Source organism: Limulus polyphemus, unplaced genomic scaffold (assembly GCF_000517525.1).
Source record: "Limulus polyphemus unplaced genomic scaffold, Limulus_polyphemus-2.1.2 Scaffold991, whole genome shotgun sequence".
NCBI lineage: Eukaryota > Metazoa > Arthropoda > Merostomata > Xiphosura > Limulidae > Limulus > Limulus polyphemus.
In genome coordinates this window covers 110,359-116,179 of record NW_013666601.1, presented here as the reverse complement: position 1 = coordinate 116,179, position 5,821 = coordinate 110,359, and the positions used below count along the sequence as shown (strand labels likewise).

At 30.3% G+C, this 5,821-nt stretch overlaps 1 long non-coding RNA gene across 1 annotated transcript in view; it reads left to right on the top strand.

The window, feature by feature from the left end:
* LOC111086286 overlaps positions 1–4,810 on the top strand; it is a 21,217-nt gene extending 16,407 nt beyond the window's left edge. The window contains exon 3 of the long non-coding RNA XR_002611015.1: positions 1,794–4,810. This is a non-coding gene — a long non-coding RNA (uncharacterized LOC111086286). The remainder of the gene's footprint in view (positions 1–1,793) is intronic.
* The last annotated feature ends 1,011 nt before the right edge of the window (positions 4,811–5,821 follow it).

Genomic DNA, 5,821 nt, shown 5'->3' with positions numbered 1-5,821 from the left:
GGAAACCTGACTTTAAGTCCATAGTTGAAAACCACCCGGCTCCACTTAGGGCATCAAGAGTATCATCAATTCTTGGCAGTAACAATACTTTATAATTCAACTTTTTATGTTAACTCAATGTTAATTTTTTATTTCAAAAGGAAATAAAATCTCAGTCTGCACCCAACCTATTTATGTCACGTGATGCAGTGGTGCTCTGACTTCTCGTTTATATACATCTTATATTCCCTTATAATTAGAAGCACATATAATAGATATTGACAAGCTAGAAGACAAAATTTCAATCTCTTTTTTTTTGCTTTAGTGAGATATCACTGTATTTGTTCAACTTGCATGATATGCTACTCCCATTTCCTCTGTCTGTTAAGAAATGCCCATAATTATTTCTGACATTTTTATTGAAAAGTTTATAACCAATAGAAAGAGCATATTCTAAACTAAATAAAATGGACAATTATATCTTTTTGTTTTAGTGGTCAACCTGATAATTCATCAGGAGAGTTTAATCTGTTTTGACTAAAGATGTTTCTCCAAGCATTAATAGAAAATTTAATGTATTTATTGGTTAGTTAGAAGCTAGATAAATTATAGTAGTTTGAGATGTTCTATTCTAATACCTGATATATTTTTATGTTCTAAAATGCATTTTTAAGCTCCATGAATTATTTTTTGGTTCAATCAACACAGTGAGAAAAAAATATGCTTACTAAACAATGCACCCAAATGCAAAAAGCTTTAAGGTTAAAGTTCTAAATTTTGTGTTTTTTATGTATACTTTTTATTTATTTTTCTATATTTTTCCAAAAAAGGTAACTAAAATCTAAAAGTTATAAACTTATTAGGTGAGTTAAGAAAACTTAAGTGAAAAACTCAATAAAAAATTTCTCATGATTTCTCTTCAAGGAATGCACTTGTGCTGCTGTCACATGATGTGACATGATAACTTATTTACCTTACACTCTCATCATATGATTTATTTCTTTGTTACATTACTTAGACACAGTTCAAAGAACAATAAAATTAAATGAAAGCATTTGCAAAATGATTAGAGGCCTGAAGTTGTCAAGATAAATAATTGCAATTGTCTGTTACAATCTTCAGTCATCCTAGAAAAAAAAAGGTATTTTTTATTTTATGTCATTTTTTGTAACTTATCATTTTACTATATATTGGTAGTTTTCTACAGTTAGTGTTAGGGTAGAGAAAAAAAGAGATAAAATATAAAGTTACAAAAAATAAAACTTAATGTTCATTTAGAAGGTTTTAGAGGTTATGCAAATGAAATACTTAAAACTGTAAGATGAAAAGAAGTGTTTTTATTCTTAGCATGGAAATAATCTTTCAATCAGACTGACTCAAGAAAGGCTGTAAATTCACAGATAAATCTTTCGTGGAAATACTTTATTAAAAAGCATGATTTTTTTTTGTGTGTGTGTATAACATACCTGTAATGTTTACTAAAAACTTGCCACATTTTGTGAAGATACACTTGGTTCATTCAGTTATAAAGTATATAGTTTCATGGTTACATGGTCAGTCATACTGACTGACCAGTTGGCATAGGGTAATTGTTTTGCTAAAGATTATGTTATTTGAAGGTTAATTCAAATTATGTTGGATAGATGGGATATCCCCAATTCTTTTTAAAGTTATTACTGCCGGCATTTTTCTATTTTTTCTTTTACAGTTATACTTTTTTGTACTTTTGTGACAGCTGGTATAATATTTTTGTCTTTGTTGTTTGGCTTAGTTTTCTTTTTGTATATTATATATACAAATTTCTTTTGTTTCAGTTACAGAAGAGTCATCTAGGGATCCATTTCGATCAGTGTAGAGTTCGAGCCTATTCTGTAGGTAGTCAAGCCACTAAAACATCAGCTAAGCATCAAGGTGCAATTGAATCAGAACTTGAGACTTTGAAATCTATGGATGAAAGAGTTTCAAAAAAATCTTCTAGTGCACTTCTTCTTCCTAGTGGACTTTGTTGGACTAGATCCTTTATCAGCAAGAGAGATTACAATGAAGACTTGATGGAAATGGACTATAACCAAGCACCAAAAGTTGAAACAAATGCAGACCAGGAGCAGCCAGAACCTGTAAAAAAATACTCCTTTGCAAGTAGTCAATAGAGGTCAAACAGTTGTTCATCAACTGGTGCTTCACCTATGTCGTCATTAACTGAACTCTCTGGAAAGCCAGAATTTAAGAACTCGAGGCTTTCCAAAAAAAGTGACAACACCTTGCATGTTGTTGGTCAGGGAGCTAACTCTTCAGATAGTGATAAACTAAAACAGGAAAATTAACTTCAATTAACTGGAGAAGAAAGTGGGTATATCTGCATGACTTATAGAGCAAAAGATAAAAATAACTATGTAAATATGACACCAGAGAAAGGACAAACAGACTATTTCATGATCACTTCATCTAACAATATATTGACATCAGAACATGTTTCAACAGATAAAACATCTGTGAAGTCTTTATTATCTTCTACTAAGTTCTATGGTGGAAACTACATGAAAACAAAAGTCCAAGAAGTGTCTAAGGCTCAGTCAGAACCACTAGATGATGAATAAATATGTAAGCCAGCTAGGAAACAGAAATACACTACAGATTTTAGTGTAAATAAAGTGTCAGTGAACAACGAAACTAGCTTAGTTAATTAAGTCTGAGCCTATAGATCTGTCAGGAAACTATGTAACTTTAGACCTGAATCATACTACTTATGCCACAAACTTAGTATCCACCAGTGTGCCAGAAAGTAATTTTGGTTTTATGTTATCGCCTTTCAAACCTAACCATGTCCCAGAAGATGTGAGCATTCAACTGAATGAATCTGGGAAATTGACTTTTCTAAATATACCCTCAAGTTCACCATTGTTAGAAAGTAACTACACAGTCATTGCTTCATCGCAGACACCTACCTTAGAACATGTCACATTAGCATTATCAAGCATCTGTAGATCCTTTCCTTACCCCACTGTTACTGAAAACGTGTCTTCATCCCAAGTTTTATATGTTCCTGTTATACAAAAAAGCAGCAACAAAGAATTCTCAACCATTGCAGTCTCAGTCCACCATTAAGAAAAAGATGACAGCACCACTTTGCTCTGCCTTTTTCAGGGCTGTCTCTTGTTAAGATTGGTGAAACAGCAGGTGATTGGTGATGAGTGAAGATGAATTGGTAGAACATGAATTCTTTCTTTATTAACAACCAAGTCACATCTCTCTACTATGCTTGTTCCAGCAGAGACTATTTCCCACTCATCTAATTAGAATAAGTCCAGATTGTTTGGTATGCCAACAAATTCCCCCACCTCTCTACTGACAGAAGCAAGAGACAGCCACAATTTGACTGAAATTACCTGTGAAGACATATCATTAGGTGGAGATTCAATATCCAACTCACACCCCTCATATTTAGTTAGTAACTATGCTTTTCTTGACTTGACTGCTACTCCTCCAGAGTCAGACAAAACACCAAAGTCTTCCCTTACACTGAAGATGAAGCTGGAGAGCATCCTCTTTTGTATATTGAAATTGACTTTATTTAATCAGAAAGCTCAAAGAATTCTTCATGCTGTTTATGGGAGAACAGAGTTTAAGTATTTGTATTAGTACCTAGTCTTTAAGATGTTTTGTTGACAAGTGAAAGCAAAGTGACTGTACCTACTGCAACAATGAAGAGCTGGTGTATGTAATTTAGGTAAGCTCATTATAAGTGAAAGCATTGATAAAAGTTATTAAAGGGAGATAAAGTAAACTTAATGGTTCATTAAAAGAAAATTATTTGAAAAGCTTTTTGTATGAGAAGTTGGAAGTTTGTAAAGTTAATTAATCTTTATGTTGTTTCAATTTGCATTTTTCAAGTGATTTATTTTAATAGTGTTTAAAAGTAGCTAAAAACTACAAATAAGAAGGAATCTTTTTTCTTTCTTGTTCTAAGTTAAATTCAAGTGCAATACACAAAGAGCTATCATCCTTATATTCCAGCAAGATTTGTAAATATTAGTTTTACAAAAGTTAAACTAGTGTACATCATTTGTTAGTAACCTTTAAGAAGGTTTATGCTCAATTCTGCATTTCCTACTTCAAAACTGGCTATACAGATGATGTAACAAAAGTATAGTGTTACTACTTTATTCCAGAAATAGCCTAGAATGACAATTTATTTACCTAATTTTGTGTGGTTCATCAACCCAAGCTTGTCAGTATTGTCTTATTCTCATTTAGATATAGAATGTTGCAGTGCTAAACAGTGGATTTTATTGATGTTTGTTTTACAGTTATTGTTAAAAGTATCTTGTTTGAATTTGAGTGATTACATTTATTGCAATAGCTATCAGTTATGAATTTTGGCCACTGCTCTCACTACTAAGTATATAGATAAAAACTTACTCTAAGGTTTCTTTCATAAGATGTTAAAGAAATTATATATCTACCCCAAAGCTAGTTTCATCAGAATGTTATTAGGTAGACTTAATATTATTCTTGGTAATAAACAAACTATGTTTTATATCAATATTTGATTGTTTTCCTTCCATTATTTTCCATTTTATTAATTATTAAATATATTAGTGTGAGAAAAAATGATAATCCTGATGAAAATCTAGATATAATGATTAGTATCTTTTATAACAAGAATATTTTGAATGTGGTTTTTTTTACAGTGTAACTTGTATTAAAAGTGATATGTGTATTAGCTTCAAATCAAGGCAGCCTGTGTTTGAATTATTATCTACATTATAATCCATTTTTTAAGAGTTTTAATATTATTTTATTGAACATTTGAAAATTATGGTGGTTCATTCCAGGATTGAAACATTTTCATTTATTATATAATAAGTACATTACAATACAAAAATATAAAATAGAACAGTATTTTAAAATTTTTTTAATTGTATATAATAATGAATAAACCTCATTCAAAAAAACAATAGGGATGAAAAAGTCTACTTCTCAATTTCTTTCTCTCTCTCTAGTTAATTGAATTTTATTCACAGATATTTGCTGTTCCTATAAAGTTTTTTCATGTGTCTTTCAAAGAATTTGTTATTTTCGGGTGTAGGATAAAGTAATGTTGCTTCACAGCTATTTGAATAATATAATTTTTCATATTATGTTCGAGTGAGATAATAGTCAATATATATTAGTATTCCTTTTGAACACTGGCTTTTAGATATGATATATTAATTATATTATGTTTTATTTGAACTGGCTAGTTTTGAAAATTTTATTTGACTTGCACAAAGCTGTTTCTTAAAATTACGTGATTCAGTATTGTTGTTTATTACTGTAGGTATATGAAATTGTAATTTGGCATAGAAAGTACAATAATATGCACCTATTTATTTCCAAATAAAGAGTTAAATATCTGTGTTTTAATAAATATCTTTCATGAGTTTGATATATAATATCTGTATTTTTGCTTAAAGGACAGTATTTGCAAACTCTTACAGAATCTGTACTATTATAAAATATCAATCACATTGCTAAAGATGTTATTTGAAGGTTTTGGAAGTAATTATAAATTTTATTAATCTAACAGACTCTAGAAGGCAGAGAGAATAGAAAAAGTATGCCATGGGAAGTTTCTTAAGTCAAATATTAACCATTTTCAAAAAAAGATAGCATCATGGATCACTACATTATCAAAATTTAAAAAAAACTATAAAGCTTCAGCATTTGAGAAAAAAAGACTATTCTCTCAAAGCACTTAAACTTTTGGAACCTTTTATTTTTAATCTGGGGATGTTAATATGAGGTTCCCATGAAAGCTGTCATTTGTGTGGCTAAAGCATGTAAGCTCCTGTAAAGACAG